This window comes from Scyliorhinus torazame, chromosome 3, assembly GCF_047496885.1.
Source record: "Scyliorhinus torazame isolate Kashiwa2021f chromosome 3, sScyTor2.1, whole genome shotgun sequence".
Classification (NCBI taxonomy): Eukaryota; Metazoa; Chordata; class Chondrichthyes; order Carcharhiniformes; family Scyliorhinidae; genus Scyliorhinus; species Scyliorhinus torazame.
Window position 1 is genome coordinate 353,287,949 of NC_092709.1, and position 18,775 is coordinate 353,306,723.

Sequence of the window (18,775 nt, forward strand, 5' to 3'; positions counted from 1 at the left end):
TCTGCAGATGAAGCCATCCGGGACGCTGGAAGCCTCCCGGACCTGCCACATCTCACAGTCAGAGCACAGCACCCCTCTAACTGACATTGCGTCAATTAATTAAAATTTAAATTTAAATTTTTTTTTTATTTTTTTTTTTTTGGAATATTTTTTTTAAAAATTTCAAAGTTACTGTTGACTATCTGTTTCCTAGCACTAGATTTCTAATAGAAATGCGAAAGCTAAATATAGTACTCTCCGATCTCTGGCTTAGATATCCCTCTAAATTATAATTAAGTAATTATGTTTAATTAGTTACCAATGCTCAGTTTTTTTAATTTAGTGTAGAATCCCAACCAGCCACTCAGGCCACAGCTTTTCTGTGATGTCACTTCAGTTTCCCCCCGTCACACATACAATTTGAAAAAGGTACAAAAGTAAAAATGCATAAAAATCACTTACTTACCTTCTTAGTGTTAATAATAAAATATGGTACTTACCTCACACCAATGGGTTTTATTATTAGGTTAGAGGAGGAGGGCGGGTGGGAGACACTACATGTGTAGTGTCTCGGGTTTCCTCTCCACCAGAATTTATTGGTGAGGGTCTTCCCAGAAGTCCGCGGGTCGAACTTCCTGTTCCCGCCTTAAATACTAAAATATTTAAAAAAACAGAAAAGAGGGACCGAAAACGGGACCAGGTAAGTGTTTTTAAAGGACAGACTTACCTCCTAGCAATCACTTCCGCACTGCCCCCGCTGAAATTGACAAACCAGCTCCTCCTCTCCCGCCGAAATCGACTGGCCTGCCCCTGCAAAGACAAGTGTTTTTAAAGGACAGACTTACCTCCCAGCAATCACTTCCGCACTGCCCCCGCTGAAATTGACAAACCAGCTCCTCCTCTCCTGCCGAAATCGACTGGCCTGCCCCTGCAAAGACAAGTGTTTTTAAAGGACAGACTTACCTCCCAGCAATCACTTCCGCACTGCCCCCGCTGAAATTGACAAACCAGCTCCTCCTCTCCCGCCGAAATCGACTGGCCTGCCCCTGCAAAGACAAGTGTTTTTAAAGGACAGACTTACCTCCCAGCAACCACTTCCGTACTGCTCCCGCTGAAATTGACAAACCAGCTCCTCCTCTCCCGCCGAAATCGACTGGCCTGCCCCTACAAAGACAAGTGTTTTTAAAGGACAGACTTACCTCCCAGCAATCACTTCCGCACTGCCCCCGCTGAAATTGACAAACCAGCTCCTCCTCTCCTGCCGAAATCGACTGGCCTGCCCCTGCAAAGACAAGTGTTTTTAAAGGACAGACTTACCTCCCAGCAATCACTTCCGCACTGCCCCCGCTGAAATTGACAAACCAGCTCCTCCTCTCCCGCCGAAATCGACTGGCCTGCCCCTGCAAAGACAAGTGTTTTTAAAGGACAGACGTACCTCCCAGCAATCACTTTCGCACTGCCCCCGCTGAAATTGACAAACCAGCTCCTCCTCTCCCGCCGAAATCGACTGGCCTGCCCCTACAAAGACAAGTGTTTTTAAAGGACAGACTTACCTCCCAGCAATCACTTCCGCACTGCCCCCGCTGAAATTGACAAACCAGCTCCTCCTCTCCCGCCGAAATCGACTGGCCTGCCCCTGCAAAGACAAGTGTTTTTAAAGGACAGACTTACCTCCCAGCAATCACTTCCGCACTGCCCCCGCTGAAATTGACAAACCAGCTCCTCCTCTCCCGCCGAAATCGACTGGCCTGCCCCTGCAAAGACAAGTGTTTTTAAAGGACAGACTTACCTCCCAGCAATCACTTCCGCACTGCCCCCGCTGAAATTGACAAACCAGCTCCTCCTCTCCCGCCGAAATCGACTGGCCTGCCCCTGCAAAGACAAGTGTTTTTAAAGGACAGACTTACCTCCCAGCAATCACTTCCGCACTGCCCCTGCTGAAATTGACAAACCAGCTCCTCCTCTCCCGCCGAAATCGACTGGCCTGCCCCTGCAAAGACAAGTGTTTTTAAAGGACAGACTTACCTCCCAGCAATCACTTCCGCACTGCCCCCGCTGAAATTGACAAACCAGCTCCTCCTCTCCCGCCGAAATCGACTGGCCTGCCCCTGCAAAGACAAGTGTTTTTAAAGGACAGACTTACCTCCCAGCAATCACTTCCGCACTGCCCCCGCTGAAATTGACATACCAGCTCCTCCTCTCCCGCCGAAATCGACTGGCCTGCCCCTGCAAAGACAAGTGTTTTTAAAGGACAGACTTACCTCCCAGCAATCACTTCCGCACTGCCCCCGCTGAAATTGACAAACCAGCTCCTCCTCTCCCGCCGAAATCGACTTCCTGCCCTGCTTCTTAAATTCGGCGGTCAAGAGGCTAACAAACATCTCAGTCGACCAGAGGGAACAACAACACAGCAGATGCCTCCGCCATGATTTCCCCCCGCTGAGGCTCTAGGAACGTCTTAGTCTAACGACGATCCTTTGCCTGAATTCTGCCTTGTGTAATATTTACTGGACATTACTCCTACGAGCAGATCTGATTCCATCAAACTACACCAATTTTCCCCAATCAATCGCCCATAAACCGGGCAAATGGGCCAAAAACAAAGTACCCTGGCGGGAGCCACCACATAGCCGCCACCAGAAGTCCGTAACTTGTAGAGTTGACGAAGGGAACCGGTGGATGTTGTTTATTTGGACTTTCAGAAGGCTTTCGACAAAGTCTCACTTAAGAGCCTGTCAAATTAAAGCACATGGGATTGGGGGTAGTATTTTGAGATGGATAGAAAACTGGTTGACAGACAGGAAACAAAGAGTAGGAATAAATGGGTCTTTCCAAATGGCAGGCAGTGACGAGTGGAGTACCACAGGGATCAGTGCTCGGACCCCAGCTATTCACAATATATATTAATGATTTAGATGAGGGAACTAAATGTAATATCTCCAGATTTGTAGATGACACAAAGCTGGGTGGGAGAGTGAGCTGTGAGGATGCAGAGTTGCTTCACTCTGATTTGGACAAGTTGAGTGAGTAGGCAAATTAATGGCAGATGCAGTATAATGTGGATAAATATGAGGTTATCCACTTTGGTAGCAAAACAGGAAGGCAGATTATTATCTGGTTCTAGATTGAGAGACTGGAATGTGCAATGAGACTTGGGGGTCTTTGTACATAATCGCTAAAGGTAAGCATGCAATGGGCCAAATGGTCTCCTTCTGCATTATAGGGATTCTATTCCATGTTGTTCAGAATGGAATTTATCGGGCAGCACGGTGACGCAGTGGTTAGCATTGCTGCCACACTGCGCCGAGGTCCCAGGTTCGATCCCGGCTCTGGGTCACTGTGTGGAGTTTGCACATTCTCCCCGTGTTTGCGTGGCTTTCGCCCCCACAACCCAAAGATGTGCAGGGTAGGTGGATTGGCCACGCTAAATTGCCCCTTCATTGGAAAAAATGAATTGGGTACTCTAAATTTATTTTAAAAACCTAAAGAAAAAAAAAGTATGGAATTTATCCAGTGTGATAGCTTCACCAGGTTGCTGCCTCATTTTTAGGTATGCCTGGTGCTACCAGGTTGACACCTCATTTTTAGGTATGCCTGGTGCTACTCCTGGCATGCTGTTCTGCAATGTTCATTGAACTATGGTTGCATACCTGGCTTGATGGTATTGGTATCATGAGGATATGCCGGGCCACGAGGTTACAGATTGTGTTTGTATACAATCCTGATACTGCTGATGGCCCACAGTGCATCATGAATGCCCAGTTTTGAGTTGCTAGATGTTTAATCGCTGTCCAATTTGATATGGAGTTGGTAATACACAACACAATGGATGGTATCAATGTGGAACTTCATCTCTACAAGGCGTGTGTGGTGGCCACACCTACTGACACTGTCATGGAGATGCATCTGTGACAAGTAGGTTGGTGAAGACGAGGTCAAATATTTATTTTCTTCATGTTTGTTCCCTCCCCACCTGCCATCAGTAGTAGTGCTTCCAAGCCAGTCTTGGTGATGAAAATTAATGTCCTGCACTCAAGAGTATATCCTGCACAGAGTACATTCCGTATCTTTGCCATCCTGTGCTTCCTCTAAGTGGTGTTCAACGTGGAGTATTGATTCATCAGAGGGAGGAGGGTGAGGTGGTAATCAGCAGGAGGTTTATGTTTAACCTGATGCCATAAGCCATCATGAGGTCTAGAGTTGATGTTGAAGATCCCAAGGCTATATACTCTTGTGATCCCTCTCGACTATATACCCTTGTACCGCCTCCTTGTGGGACAGGACATACCCTGGGTTGGTGATGGTGGTGTTTGCGACATTGTACAGTATGACTCCAGATCAGGCTGTTGCTTGATCTAGTCTGTGGGACAACACTCCCAATTTTGATGGGGACAGTGTAGAGGGAGCTTTAGTCTGTATCTAACCCCGTGCTGTACCTGTCCTGGGAGTGTTTGATGGGGGACAGTGTAGAGGGAGCTTTACTCTGTATCTAACCCCATGCTGTACCTGACCTGGGAGTGTTTGATGGGGACAGTGTAGAGGGAGCTTTACTCTGTATCTAACACCGTGCTGTACCTGTCCTGGGAGTGTTTGATGGGGACAGCGTAGAGGGAGCTTTACTCTGTATCTAACCCCGTGCTGTAGCTGTCCTGGGAATGTTTGATGGGGACAGTGCAGAGGGAGATTTACTCTGTATCTAACCCCGTGCTGCACCTGTCCTGGGAGTGTTTGATGGGGACAATGCAGAGGGAGATTTACTCTGTATCTAATCCCGTGCTGCACCTGTCCTGGGAGTGTTTGATGAGGACAGTGCAGAGGGAGATTTATTCTGTATTTAACCCCGTGCTGCACCTGTCCTGGGAGTGTTTGATGGGGACAGTGTAGATGGAGCTTTACTCTGTATCTAACCCCATGCTGTACCTGTCCTGGGAGTGTTTGATGGGGATAGCGTGGAGGGAGCTTTACTCTGCATCTAACCCCGTGCTGTACCTGTCCTGGGAGTGTTTGATGGGGACAGTGTAGAGGGAGCTTTACTCTGTATCTAAACCCGTGCTGTACCTGTCCTGGGAGTGTTTGATGGGGACAGTGTAGATGGAGCTTTACTCTGTATATAACCCTGTGCTGTACCTGTCCTGGGAGTGTTTGATGGGGACAGTGTAGAGGGAGCTTTACTCTGTATCTAACCCCGTGCTGTACCTGTCCTGGGACTGTTTGATGGGGACAGTGTAGAGGGAGCTTTACTCTGTATCTAACCCGGTGCTGTACCTGTCCTGCGAGTGTTTGATGGGGACAGTGTAGAGGGAGCTTTACTCTGTATCTAACCCTGTGCTGTACCTGTCCTGGGAGTGTTTAATGGGGACAGTGTAGAGGGAGCTTTACTCTGTATCTAACCCTGTGCTGTACCTGTCCTGGGAGTGTTTGATGGGGGCAGTGTAGAGGGAGCTTTACTCTGTATCTAACCCTGTGCTGTACCTGTCCTGGGAGTGTTTGATGGGGACAGTGTAGAGGGAGCTTTACTCTGTATCTAACCCTGTGCTATACCTGTCCTGGGAGTGTTTGATGGGGACAGTGTAGAGGGAGCTTTACTCTGTATCTAACCCTGTGCTGCACATGTCCTGGGAGTGTTTGATGGGGGACAGTGTAGAGGGAGCTTTACTCTGTATCTAACCCCGTGCTGTACCTATCGTGGGAGTGTTTGATGGGGACAGTGTAGAGGGAGATTTATTCTGTATCTAACTCCGTGCTGCACCTGTCCTGGGAGTGTTTAATGGGGACAATGCAGAGGGAGATTTATTCTGTATCTAACCCCGTGCTGCATCTGTCCTGGCAATGTTTGATGGGGACAGTGTAGAGGGAGCTTTACTCTCTATCTAACCCCGTGCTGTACCTGTCCTGGGAGTGTTTGATGGGGACAGTGTAGAGGGAGCTTTAGTCTGTATCTAACCCCGTGCTGTACCTGTCCTGGGAGTGTTTGATGGGGGACAGTGTAGAGGGAGCTTTACTCTGTATCTAACCCCGTGCTGTACCTGACCTGGGAGTGTTTGATGGGGACAGTGTAGAGGGAGCTTTACTCTGTATCTAACACCGTGCTGTACCTGTCCTGGGAGTGTTTGATGGGGACAGTGTAGAGGGAGCTTTACTCTGTATCTAACCCCGTGCTGTAGCTGTCCTGGGAATGTTTGATGGGGACAGTGCAGAGGGAGATTTACTCTGTATCTAACCCCGTGCTGCACCTGTCCTGGGAGTGTTTGATGGGGACAATGCAGAGGGAGATTTACTCTGTATCTAACCCCGTGCTGCACCTGTTCTGGGAGTGTTTGATGGGGACAGTGCAGAGGGAGATTTATTCTGTATTTAACCCCGTGCTGTACCTGTCCTGGGAGTGTTTGATGGGGATAGCGTGGAGGGAGCTTTACTCTGCATCTAACCCCGTGCTGTACCTGTCCTGGGAGTGTTTGATGGGGACAGTGGAGAGGGAGCTTTACTCTGTATCTGACCCCGTGCTGTACCTGCCCTGGGAGTGTTTGATGGGGACAGTGTAGAGGGAGCTTTACTCTGTATCTAACCCGGTGCTGTACCTGTCCTGGGAGTGTTTGATGGGGGCAATGTAGAGCGATCTTTACTCTGTATCTAACCCCGTGCTGTACCTGTCCTGGGCGTGTTTGATGGGGATAGTGTGGAGGGAGCTTTACTATGTATCCAAACCCGTGCTGTACCTGTCCTGGGAGTGTTTGATGGGGACAGTGGAGAGGGAGCTTTACTCTGTATTTGACCCCGTGCTGTACCTGCCCTGGGAGTGTTTGATGGGGATAGTGTGGAGGGAGCTTTACTCTGTATCTAACCCCGTGTTGTACTTGTCCTGGGAGTGTTTGATGGGGATAGTGTGGAGGGAGTTTTACTCTGTATCTATCCCCGTGCTGTACCTGGAGGATCTCTCCAGCACTCTGTGTTTGATATCTCTTACCTTGTCATGGTCAAATAAGCAGTTAAAAAAAAAGTTGAAGAAATTTCTAGAAGGTTAGGGAGTAAATGCCGTTGAAATGTTTGGATAGTCTTTGCACCACTCTCCCTCTGACTGCACAGTGATTTGAGCAGGTTATAGTGCCACACCCAGCAGTGTTTGGTATGAACAGTGTAACACTGCGATTACACCCTCAGGCAAGAAAGAGTTATCGGCCATCTCTGATGTCATTTCCCTCGGTCGTAGTTACTCCCCGGTGTAGGGTTCGAGGCCCTTCACTGTTGCTTCCTGACTCACCTGCACAGGAGGATGGCACAGCAGGAGGGGAAACAGAGCTGAGCGGGCAGAGAGAGGAGGAAGCAGCAGACGGGCAGGGGAAGGGCGGCCGAGAACGAGAGAGTGGAGACAATCCTGGTTGATCAGGATGGGAAAGGGGAAGCACCAGATTGCAGGTGCAAAAATGATGCAGCTCGTATAAGATAGTATAAGTGACGTTCAGGTGCAGGGAAAGTATCGGGAGCGAGAGAGACGGGTGTAAGTAGAAATAGAGATTGCAAGAGATGCAGGGAATGGGACAGCGGTAGGCATGGGGGGCAAGAGATAGTGGGAGCAGGACAGAAAGAGTCACAGAGAGAGATGGAGAGAGAGGAATAGAGAGACAGGGCGCAGGAGAGAAATAGAGAGAGGGAGCAAGATCAAGGAATAGAGAGAGAGAGGGAGCAGGGCAGAGGGCTAGGGAGCCAGGGAGCAGGAGAGAGGGACAGAAAGTTAGGGAGAGAGGGACAGAAAGTTAGGGAGAGAGGGTCAGAAAGTTAGGGAGAAAGGGACAGAAAGTTAGGGAGAGAGGGACAGAGGGAGCCAGGCAGATTCTCCAGCTACTGTCTCCTGTGGACACACCAGCATCTGTAAGACCCATCAGCTGCTCACTGCAGAGTATGGATGGAGGCCTCTCCCCGGTAAGTGTTTTCTTTGTAACCCCGAGGCCCACAGCATCGCAGAATGTGTTTACCAAGCACGGAAAGGAATTCAAAGTCGAGTAATCACATACAGCAAGGGTAAACATTCAGGAAATAAAGTTGGTGATATGCATGAGTATGTAACGGCCTCTGTCCAAGTGAGGCCAGGGCAGGAGGTGAGATTTAAAGTCTTGCGAAATTGCCAAGTGAGACAATCCTACGCCAAGATTTCCATCTCTTGGCTTCCCAGCTGGAATACCCATCAGGCAATGCACCGCCGCTCAGGTACACCCGAGCCAGCATCTCCCAATCTGCCTCAGACTCTCCTCCCCCCTCCCTCACTCACTCTCCCTCTGGAACCCAGAGCAGGGCAGCGCCATGGAGAGGGGAGGGTTTGAGCGGAGGGGAGGGGGTGGGGAGGAGGGAGAGGGGAGGGTTTGAGGGGAGGGGATGTTGAGGGAGAGGGGAGGACGGAACGTTGAGGGGAGGGGGTGAGGGGATGGGGAAGGAGATGGGAGGGGGTGGGAGGATAGGATGGTGAGGGGGAGAGAAGGGAGTGGGTAGGAGGGGATGGGGAGGGAGAGGGGGGGGGGAGCTGATGGCGAGAGAGAGAGCTGAGGGGTTGGGGGGGGGATGGTGAGGGAGAGGAGGTGGAGATGGGGGGATGGTGAGGGGGAGGAGGGGATGGTGATGGGGAGGGGAGGGGATGGGGAGGGGAGGGGATGGGGAGGGGAGGGGATGGGGAGGGGAGGGGATGGGGAGGAGAGAACGATGAGGGGCGGCGTGGGGAAGAGGGGAGGATGAGGGGTGGGGAGGGCATGGTAGGGGAGATGGGAGGAGGGGAGGGAGAAGGGAGGAGTGGGGAAGGGATAGTGAGGGAAAGGGGAGGGGATGGTGAGAGAGGGGAGAGGGTGGGGAGGAATGGATGTTGAGGGGAGGGGATGGTGAGAGAGAGGGTGGGGGTGAGCGTGGAGGGGATGGTGAGGGAGGGGAGGGGGTGGGGAAGAATGGATGTTGAGGGGAGGGGATGGTGAGGGAGAGGGGAGGGGGTGAGCGTGGAGGGGAGGGGAGAGGGTGGGGAGGAATGGATGTTGAGGGGAGGGGAGAGGGTGGGGAGGAATGGATGTTGAGGGGAGGGGATGGTGAGGGAGAGGGGAGGGAGTGAGCGTGGAGGGGATGGTGAGGGCGGGGAGAGGGTGCGGAGGAATGGATGTTGAGGGGAGGGGATGGTGAGAGAGAGGGTGGGGGTGAGCGTGGAGGGGATGGTGAGGGAAAGGGGAGGGGGTGGGGAGGGTGAGAGAGAGGGGAGGGGGTGAGCGTGGAGGGGATGGTGAGGGAGGGGAGAGGGTGGGGAGGAATGGATGTTGAGGGGAGGGGATGGTGAGGGAGAGGGGAGGGGGTGAGCGTGGAGGGGATGGTGAGGGAGGGGAGAGGGTGGGGAGGAATGGATGTTGAGGGGAGGGGATGGTGAGGGAGAGGGGAGGGGTGAGCGTGGAGGGGATGGTGAGGGAGGGGGGAGGGGATGGGATGGAGGGATGGTGAGGGAGGGGAGGGGAAGGCTGATCGGGGAGGGGATGGGAAAGAGATGACGGTGAGGGCTTGGAGAGGATATGGACAACGTTGGTGGACAACAATGCACTGACGCTCAGATACACCCGAGCCAGCATCTCTCAATCTGCCTCAGACTCTCCTCCCTCCCTCCCTCACTCGCTCTCCCTCTGGAACCCAGAGCATGTATTGCCCGTCTCTAGTTGCCCTTCAGAAGGTGGTGGTGAGCTGCCTTCTTGAGCCGCTGCAGTCCCTCTGGTGTAGGTACACCCACTGTGCTGTTAGGGAGGGAGCTCCGGGATGTTGCCCCAGCGACAGTGACGGAACGGCGATATATTTCCAAGTCAGGGTGGTGAGTGACTTGGAGGGGAACCTCCAGGTGGTGGGGTTCCCAGGTATCTGCTGCTCTTGTCCTTCTAGTAGTGGTCGTGGGTTTGGAAGGTGCTGCCTGAGGAACCTTGGTGAGTTACTGCAGTGCATCTTGTAGATGGTACACACGGCTGTTACTGTCTGTCAGTGGTGGAGGGTTTGAATGTCTGTGGAAGGGGGAGCAATCAAGTGGGGCTGCTTTGTCCTGGATGGTGTTGAGCTTCTTGAGTGTTGTTGGAGCTGCACTCATCCAGGCAAGTGGAGAGTATTCCATCACACTCCTGACTTGTGCCTTGTGGATGGTGGACAGGCTTTGGGGGAGTCAGGAGGTGAGTTACTCTCTGCGGAATGTCAAGTCTCTGAACTGCTCTTGTCTCTACACTAATTATATAGCTAGTCCAGTTCAGTTTGTGGTCAACGGTAACCCCCAGGATGTTGATTGTGGGGGGTTCTGCGATGATAATGCCGTTGAATGTTAATAGGAGATAGTGAGATCCTCTCTTGTAGGAGATGGTCATTGCCTGGCACTTGTGTGGCACGAATGTTACTTGGCATTTGTCAGCCCAAACCTGGATATTGTCCAGGTCTTGTTCTGTTTAGACATGGACTACTTCAGTATCTGAGGAGTTACAAATGGTAAAATTTGGATAAATGTGAGGTTGAAGGCGGTAAAGAAGGCAAATGGTATACTGGCCTTCATTGCGAGAGGTTTCGAGTACAGGAGCAGGGATGTCTTGCTGCAATTATACAGGGGCCTTGGTGAGGCCACACTTGGAGTACTGTGTGCAGTTTTGGTCTCCTTCTCTGAGGAAGGATGTTCTTGCTCTCGAGGGAGTGCAGTTATCAGACTGATTCCAGGGATGGCGGGACTGACGTACGAGGAGAGATTGACTAGGTTGGGATTGTTCTCGCTGGAGATCAGAAAAATGAGGGGGGATCTCATAGAGACTTATAAAATTCTAACAGGACTAGACAGGGTAGATGCAGGGAAGATGTCCCCGATGGTGGGGGTGTCCAGAACCAGGGGTCACAGCTTGAGGAGACGGGTAGACCATTTCGGACAGAGATGAGGAGACATTTCTTCACCCAGAGGGGGGTCGGCCTGTGGAATTCGTGACCACAGGAAGTAGTCGAGTACAAAACATTGTATGGTTTAAAGAAGCAGTTGGATACAGCAGAGAGGGCAAAGGGGCTCAAAGGCTATGGGGGAATGCGGGATTAGGCGATTGAATTGGGTGATCAGCCATGATCATAATGAATGGCGGAGCAGATTGGGGACTAAACACCCCCCCCCCCCCCCTCCCCCCCCCCCCCCCCCCCCCCCCCCCCCCCCCCCCCCCCCCCCCCCCCCCGATCCCATTGCCTCCAGTTTTGCTCGGGCTCCTAGACGCCACACTCGGTCAAATGCTGCCTTGACATAAAGGGCAGTCACTATCAACTCACATTCAAACCCCTCCCCAGTGGCTATTCTCTCCTCAAAGACCATCACAATGACTTTCTCTCCCACTCCATGGGGAGCACTCGCCCAACTCTGCTGGGGAAACTTGTCATATTCTTGTTGAAAGGCAAGATAACTATGAGGAAATACAAACGATGGACCTTCCAGTATTCATCGGACTAGGCAAAGTCCCTTATTAAGACTATTAGATCCAAACCATGCTTACATTTCCCTCTAACATAAGGCAATATATTTGATATTCATCTGTCATCCTTCGCGATCACACTTATCTTCCAAAGGTTGTGTAAATGGACCTTCCAAACAGCAAACTATGGATGCAGGATAACTTCAGCCTCACAACTAGCATCTGTACGAACTATCCAGTGTTTATTTAATGGTAGATTCCAGTCAAAAGGGAGGTGAAGCTAAATTCTGTCCCTCATCCTATTGAAATATCCAGAGTCTGCCTACTGCAATTCGGTGGTTTAATGTAACAATAATTACAGAGATAAAAGCAAATTACTGCAGATGCTGGAATCTGAAACGAAAGAGAAAATGAACAAAGAACAAAGAACAAAGAAATGTACAGCACAGGAACAGGCCCTTCGGCCCTCCAAGCCCGTGCCGACCATGCTGCCCGACTAAACTACAATCTTCTACACTTCCTGGGTCCGTATCCCTATAATCCCATCCTATTCATGTATTTGTCAAGATGCCCCTTAAATGTCACTATCGTCCCTGCTTCCACCACCTCCTCCGGTAGCGAGTCCCAGGCACCCACTACACTCTGCGTAAAAAACTTGCCTTGTACATCTCCTCTAAACCTTGCCCCTCGCACCTTAAACCTATGCCCCCTAGTAATTGACCCCTCTACCCTGGGAAAAAGTCTCTGACAATCCACTCTGTCTATGCCCCTCATAATTTTGTAGACCTCTATCAGGTCATCCCTCAACCTCCGTCGTTCCAGTGAGAACAAACCGAGTTTATTCAACCGCTCCTCATAGCTAATGCCCTCATACCAGGCAACATTCTGGTAAATCTCTTCTGCACTCTCTCTAAAGCCTCCACATCCTTCTGGTAGTGTGGCGACCAGAATTGAACACTATACTCCAAGTGTGGCCTGACTAAGGTTCTATACAGCTGCAACATGACTTGCCAATTTTTATACTCAATGCCCCGGCAAATGAAGGCAAGCATGCCGTATGCCTTCTTGACTACCTTCTCCACCTGTGTTGCCCCTTTCAGTGACCTGTGGACCTGTACACCTAGATCTCTCTGACTTTCAATCCTCTTGAGGGTTCTACCATTCACTGTATGTTCCCTACCTGCATTAGACCTTCCAAAATGCATTACCTCACATTTGTCCGGATTAAACTCCATCTGCCATCTCTCCGCCCAAGTCTCCAGACGATCTAAATCCTGCAGTATCCTCCGACAGTCCTCATCGCTATCCGCAATTCCACCAACCTTTGTGTCATTCGCAAACTTACTAATCAGACCAGTTACATTTTCCTCCAAATTATTTATATATACTACGAACAGCAAAGGTCCCAGCACTGATCCCTGTGGAACACTACTAGTCACAGCCCTCCAATCAGAAAAGCACCCTTCCAGTGCTACTCTCTGCCTTCTATGACCTAGCCAGTTCTGCATCCACTTTGCCAGCTCACCTCTGATCCCGTGTGACTTCACCTTTTGTACCAGCCTACCATGAGGGACCTTGTCAAAGGCCTTACTGAAGTCCATATAGACAACATCCACTGCCCTACCTGCATCAATCATCTTTGTGACCTCCTCGAAAAACTCTATCAAGTTAGTGAGACACGACCTCCCCTTCCCAAAACCATGCTGCCTCTCACTAATACGTCCATTTGCTTCCAAATGGGAGTAGATCCTGTCTCGAAGAATTCTCTCCAGTAATTTCCCTACCACTGACGTAAGGCTCACTGACCTGTAGTTCCCTGGATTATCCTTGCTACCCTTCTTAAACAAACGAACAACATTGGCTATTCTCCAGTCCTCCGGGACATCACCTGAAGACAGTGAGGATCCAAAGATTTCTGTCAAGGTGTCATTTAGTACTTCGCCCATTTCCTCTGGCTCCACACATAGATTCCCTCCCCTGTCCTTCAGTGGGCCAACCCTTTCCCTGGCGACCCTCTTGCTTTTTATGTACGTGTAAAAAGCTTTGGGAATTTCCTTAACCCTATTTGACAATGACTTTTCGTGATCCCTTTTCACCCTCCTGACTCCTTGCTTAAGTTCCTTCCTACTTTCCGTATATTCCACACAGGCTTCGTCTGTTCTCAGCCTTCTAGCCCTGACAAATGCCTCCTTTTTCTTTTTGACGAGGCCTACAATATCTCTCGTTATCCAAGGTTCCCGAAATTTGCCGTATTTATCCTTCTTCCTCACAGGAACATGCCGGTCCTGAATTCCTTTCAACTGACATTTGAAAGCCTCCCACATGTCAGATGTTGATTTACCCTCAAACATTCGCCCCCAATCTAGGTTCTTCAGTTCCCGCCTAATATTGTTATAATTAGCCTTCCCCAAATTTAGCAACATTCACCCTAGGACCATTCTTATCCTTGTCCACCAGCACTTTAAAACTTACTGAATTGTGGTCACTGTTCCCAAAATGCTCCCCGACTGAAACTTCTACCACCTGGCCGGGCTCATTCCCCAATACCAGGTCCAGTACAGCTCCTTCCCTAGTTGGACTATCTATATGTTGTATTAATAAGCCTTCCTGGATGCTCCTTACCAACTCTGCCCCATCCAAGCCCCTAGCACTAAGTGTGTCCCAGTCAATATTGGGGAAGTTGAAGTCTCCCATCACAACAACCCTGTTGTTTTTACTCTTTTCCAAAATCTGTCTACCTATCTGCTCCTCTATCTCACGCTGGCTGTTGGGAGGCCTGTAGTAAACCCCCAACATTGTAACTGCACCCTTCTAATTTCTGATCTCTACCCATACAGCCTCGCTGCCCTCTGAGGTGTCCTCCCGCAGTACAGCTGTGAAATTCTCCCTAACCAGTAGCGCAACTCCGCCACCCCTTTTACATCCCCCTCTATCCCGCCTGAAACATCTAAATCCTGGAACGTTTAGCTGCCAATCCTGCCCTTCCCTCAACCAGGTCTCTGTAATGGCAACAACATCATAGTTCCAAGTACTAATCCAAGCTCTAAGTTCATCTGCCTTACCCGTAATGCTTCTTGCATTAAAACATATGCACTTCAGGCCACCAGACCCGCTGTGTTCAGCAACTTCACCCTGTCTGCCCTGCCTCAGAGCCACACTGTCCCTATTCCCTAGTTCTCCCTCAATGTTTTCACCTTCTGACCTATTGCTCGGGTACCCACCTCCCGTCATACTAGTTTAAACCCTCCCGTGTGACACTAGCAAACATTGCGGCCAGGATATTTATGCCTCTCCGGTTTAGATGCAACCCGTCCTTCTTATATAGGTCACACCTGCCCGGAAGAGCTCCCAGTGGTCCAGATAACGGAAACCCTCCCTCCTACAGCAGCTGTTTAGCCACGTGTTTAGCTGCTCTGTCTTCCTATTTCTAGCCTCATTGGCATGTGGCACAGGGAGTATTCCGAGATTACAACCCTAGAGGTCCTGTCTTTTAACTTTCTGCCTAGCTCCCTGAACTCCTGCTGCAGGACCTCATGCCCCTTCCTGCCTATGACGTTAGTACCAATATGTACCACGACCTCTGCCTGTTTGCCCTCCCCCTTCAGGATGGCCACTACCCGTTCAGAGACATCCTGGACCCTGGCACCAGGGAGTCAACATACCATCCTGGAGTCTCTTTCATGTCCACAGAAGCCCCTATCTGTGCCCCTGACTATAGAGTCCCCTATGACTGTTGCTCTTCTGCGCTTTGACCCTCCCTTCTGAACATCAGAGCCAGCCGTGGTACCACTGCTCTGGCTGCTGCTGTTTTCCCCTGATAGGCTATTCCCCCCAACAGTATCCAACGCGGTATACCTGTTAGAGAGGGGGACAACCACAGGGGATTCCTGCACTGACTGTCTGCCCCCAAAATGCTGGAAAATCTCAGCGGGTCTGGCAGCATCTGTAGGGAGAGAAAAGAGCGAACGTTTCGAGTCCGATGACTCTTTGTCACAGTTAACAGTCAGAGAATTTGGGGAATATTTATACTGTGGAGTGCGAATGAAAGATGAGTCATAGTCACAGAAACCCAGGGAAACCGGGTGCTAATGGCCACAAAAACCAAGGGGAAAGAGAGCTAATGGCAGTCCCCAGAGAGAACAAAAGGTGTGAAAGGCCAAACAGCAGAGAAACTGACATCAGAGGCTAAACTGTGATAGATGGAGATGTGGGGATAATTACAGAGAGTTCTCAATACTAATGGTGCCCTGCTCACTTACTGATGGTTACGTCCATGGGTATGTTCTGATGGAGCTGTATAAAACGCTGGTGAGGTCACAGCTGGAGCACTGGGTGCAGTCCTGGTCACCACGCTGTAGGAAGGATTGATTGCACTGGAGGGGGTGCAGAGGAGATTCACCAGGACGTTGCCTGGGCTGGAGCGTTTCAGCTACGAAGAGAGGTTGGATAGACTGGGGTTGCTTTCCCTGGAGCAGCAAGAAGACTGAGGGGGAACCTGATTGAGGTGGACAAAATTATGAGGGACATAGATAGGGTGGATAGGAAGGTACTTTTCCCCTTAGCAAAGGGGTCAATATCAGGGGGCATAGGTTTAAGGTAAGGGGCAGGAGATTTAGAGGGGATTTGAGGAAAAACCTTTTCACCCAGAGGGTGGTGGGAATCTGGAACTCGCTGCCTGAAAGGGTGGTGGAAACGGGAACCCGCACAACATTTAAGAAGTATTTAGGGGAGCACTTGCAACAGCACAGCAAACAAGGCTACGGACCAAGTGCTAGAAAATGGGATTAGAAGAGATAGGAGCTTGATGGCCGGCACACACGCAATGGGCCGAAGGGCCTCCTTTTGTGCTGTAAAACTCTGTGACTGTGTTACTGGACTGGTAATCGTGAGGCCTGGTCTAATGATCCAGAGACGTGAGTTCAAATTCCACCATAGTAGTTGGTCAAGTTAATTCAATTAACTAATCAAATTAAAAAGTTGGCATCTGTTATGGTGACCACGTAACTGCAGGATTGTTGTTGAGTAGACTGGGACTGTACTCATTGGAGTTTCGAAGGATGCGGGGGGGTATCCTATTGAGACATATAAAATTATGAAGGGAATAGATCGGATAGATGCGGGCAGGTTGTTTCCACTGGTCGGGGAAAGCAGAACTAGGGGGCATAGCCTCAAAATAAGGGGAAGTAGATTTAGGACGGAGTGTAGGAGGAACTTCTTCACCCAAAGGGTTGTGAATCTCTGGAATTCCTTGCCCAGTGAAGCAGTTGAGGCTCCTTCTTTAAACGTTTTTAAGGAAAAGATAGATGCCTTTCTAAAGAATAAAGGGATTGAGGGTTCTGGTGTTCGGGCCGGAAAGTGGAGCTGAGTCCACAAAGATCAGCCATGATCTCATTGAATGGCGGAGCAGGCTCGAGGGGCCAGATGGCCGACTCCTGCTCCTAGTTCTTATGTTCTTATGTTCTTAAAAAAAACCTCACCTGGTGACCTAATGTCCTTCAGGGACAGGAAATCTGCTGTCCTTACCCGGTCTGGCCTACAGGTGACCCACAGCAACAAGGCCAGCTCGTAACTGCCCCTCGGAAATGGCCGAGCTAACCATTTGGCTGTCAAGAAGACGGCAGCACGGTGGCACAGCGGTTAGCACGGTTGCTTCACAGCTCCAGGGTCCCAGGTTCGATTCCCGGCTTGGGTCACTGCCTGTGCGGAGTCTGCACGTTCGCCCCGTGTCTGCGTGGGTTTCCTCCGGGTGCTCCGGTTTCCTCCCACAGTCCAAAGGTGTGCAGGGTTAGGTGGATTGGCCACGCTAAATTGCCCTTAGTGTCCAAAAAGGTTAGTTGGGGTTACGGGGATAGGGTGGAGGTGGGGGCTCAGGTAGGGTGCTCTTTCCAAGGGCCGGTGCAGACTCGATGGGCCGAATGCCCTCCTTCTGCACTGCAAATTCTATAAGACGGTTCAATAAATGTTAGACCGACCAGTAACATTCACATTGCCTGAGTGAATAAGAAAAACTTTGTCTTACAGTTTGAAAAAAATCTTGGCAGGAACAGAATATTCTAGAGTCACAATATCTGTAGCCTAATTTTACATAATCACGCATTAAACAAACAACAAACAAAGACAGGATTCTGACCCGCAGGCGGAATAGCAATGATCTCTCTACTTGCTGGAGTCATACCTCACACAATGGAAGATGGTTGGCTTCCAAGCCATGGAATTTAGAAGATTAAGGGGTGATTTGTTCAAAATGTTCAAGCTATTAAGGAGAACTGATAGGGCCAATGGTAACTATATCCAGGGTCCGTGACTAGGGGACATTGTGTAAAGATTAGAGCCAGTCACTGCAGCAACAGAATGAGGAAACATTTCCACGTAGCAAAGTGAGAGAAGTTGAACTCACGCCCACAACCAGTGATTGACACTCGATTGATTGTTCATTTTAAAACTGAGAGTTTTGAGTCGGGCCATGATGGGGCAGAGATGGGCTCACACACAGGGCAACCACAGTCTCGAGGGGCTGAATGGCCTCCTCCTTTTCCTGCGTATTCTATCAATTCCTTTCAAAATCCCGAAGGCCTTCACTTAAATCACTCCTTAACATTCTAGATTTCAGGGAATATAGACCTAGTTTATGCAACCTCTTGCCATCAGCTCACAATTGGAGCCCTGGTAATATTCTGGGAATCAGGGGGGAAACTCTCCGCTGGTTGGAGTCATACCCGGCACAAAGGAAGATGGTTGTGGTGGTTGGAGGTCAATCATCTCAGCTCCAGGACATCACAGCAGGAGTTCCTCAGGGTAGTGTCCCAGGCCCAACCATCTTCAGCTGCTTCATCAATAACCTCCCTTCCATCATAAGGTCAGAAATGGGGATGTTTGTGGATGACACACAATGTTCAGCACCATTCGCGACTCCTCAGATAATGAAGCAGTCCCTGTCCAAATGAAAAATGAAATGAAATGAAAATCGCTTATTGTCACAAGTAGGCTTCAAATGAAGTTACTGTGACAAGCCCCTAGTCGCCACATTCCGGCGCCTGTTCGGGGAGGCTGGTACGGGAATTGAACCGTGCTGCTGGCCTGCCTGGGTGTGCTTTCAAAGCCAGCGATTTAACCCAGTGTGCTAAACCAGCCCCTGGTTTAGAGAGAGAGAGGGAGGGAGTGGGAGAGAGAGGAGGGCGGGAGTGGGAGAGAGGAGGGAGGGTGTGTGAGAGAGGGGGAGGGAGTGGGAGAGAGGGGAGGGAGGGTGTGTGTGAGAGAGAGGAGGGAAGGAGTGGGAGAGAGAGGAGGGAAGGAGTGGGAGAGAGAGGAGGGAGGGTGTGAGAGAGAGAGAGGAGGGAAGGAGTGGGAGAGAGAGAGAGGGTGTGTGTGAGAGAGGAGGG

The 18,775-nt window shown here is 50.4% G+C and overlaps 1 protein-coding gene across 1 annotated transcript in view; it reads left to right on the plus strand.

Annotated features, from left to right (window-relative positions):
* The first annotated feature begins 7,194 nt into the window (after positions 1–7,194).
* Positions 7,195–18,775, plus strand: part of LOC140409342 (matrix metalloproteinase-21-like) — a 121,900-nt gene continuing 110,319 nt past the window's right edge. Inside the window, exon 1 of the mRNA XM_072497758.1 lies at positions 7,195–7,896. The gene's annotated coding sequence lies outside the window, so the exon portion shown is untranslated. The remainder of the gene's footprint in view (positions 7,897–18,775) is intronic.